Source organism: Diadema antillarum, unplaced genomic scaffold, assembly GCF_040938485.1.
Source record: "Diadema antillarum isolate AM-2024a unplaced genomic scaffold, OU_Dant_1.0 seq00000382_RagTag, whole genome shotgun sequence".
Taxonomy (NCBI): Eukaryota; Metazoa; Echinodermata; class Echinoidea; order Diadematoida; family Diadematidae; genus Diadema; species Diadema antillarum.
In genome coordinates, this window is record NW_027271380.1 from 1917155 (window position 1) to 1918901 (window position 1747).

The following is a 1747-nucleotide window of genomic DNA, read 5'->3' on the forward strand; positions in this document are numbered from 1 at the left end:
ACGACCAGCAGTCCGCTCATTACCCGACGTTTTTCCAAAACCCAAAACCGTGGTGCGCGCGTGTTGTGTATGTGTGGCGTAGAAAACGTACACTACGACACTACGTACGCGTACACAGTGCTGTCCCAGTGGGTGTAACGCAAACCTTCGCCGTTCCCGTACATGTTATTGCATGCAGCACGTTCAAACTTGCTTTATTCCAGTGGTACACTTTGGGGGTTGCTAGCATTCAGTCTGACAAATTCAGTTCATTCCATCATGACAGAAATTTACAAAATCATTATTTTGTTTAAGAGACCGAGAGGGTTCGATTCTGATATATACCTTTCACAGTTAAGGGCTCCACATATTGTGTTTCTATGAGTTTAAATTGAATAAAAAGTTATCAACAACATTAGCATTCTATTATTGTCGTTCCACTTTCAACCAGAAATTGCCCTGTCGGCCTACAGCCTTGGAATTTAAGAAAACAACTAAATAAACGTTTTCTCCTCATGACAGTTTTGTAGGATATTCACATTATTTCTCAACAGGAAGTTGCACATATTCCCTACAATCACAGCCTGGAATTGGTAGTTTTCCCACGAAACTGGGCGTTCACATGTTTTAGTTGAGTCATTCTTGACACACCTCTCTGGAATCGGATGTGCGCACACTGTGCACTAAAAAACGAGAACCCGGCGTTCGTGAGTTACTGACGACAGATGGCGCTATTAAAGTCCTTGATTTCTGACGGAACCACTGCGTTCGCGAGATTGAGCAACAGCATACTAGTAATAGACGTATAGCCTAGGTGGAAAGCAATATTATTTTGTTCTGAATGCCCTCGAAAATACGTAACTTCTGCCGTGTTCTTAGAGAGAATGCTATTTGCTTATTATGCGCTTTATAAATGTAGTATTATTATTATTTATTTGGTTTGTTTCCTTACCGAGAACATTCACGGTTGGTAAGAAAGAAGCTCCAGATTCGTGCAACGGACAAAGCATGCCAGATGGAATCAACTGGCATTGAAAAAAAAAAACAACAACAACAATCTTACGAGATAATCTCAAATCTTGAGATATTCCTCGTCATAGCAAGTTGCTCATTATGAAGAATCGTCGCTAAAATCAGAATGAAATTAATGCTTCGTATCTATTTTTATCTGTTATTACAATTACCATCCTAGACGTATTTACAATGTTGCTGTCGTTATTGGTATTACATTGTATCATTGTAAATAGTTGTTATTGTCGTCGTCGTCGTCGTCGTCGTTGTTGTTGTTGTTGTTGTTGTTGACGAAACGAGTGATAATCGCAGTGCCGAAACTGTGTACACACGCACCTGGCGGACCGCTCTGTAGGTCTAAACGACTGGGCTTGCTAATGGTCGAAACAAGGTATGCCGCCCTAAAAACAGTCAGTCATTTCTTGCCAGGTACCATATACATGTATTATGATGTCAGGTTGGCCGTTTAGATCTTGCTTGAGTTGCTGCATCAGAGTCGGATCCAGAGGAGGGCGCACCGGGCGCGCGCCCCCTCTTTATTTTTTGTTAAAACAAAATAAATAAAAACAAAAAATGGGGGTGCGCCCCCTTTAATTTTGTAGAGTCCCCTCCCATTTACGATATTCCTGGATCCGCCCCTGTTCCTACTTGAGTTGCACTGTCACAATATTGGCTTGACGATCGCATGCCGATCCTATATTTGAATTTGTATTATTGTAGGCCGTTATCAAGTTATCAGTTGATTGACAAAAAATAA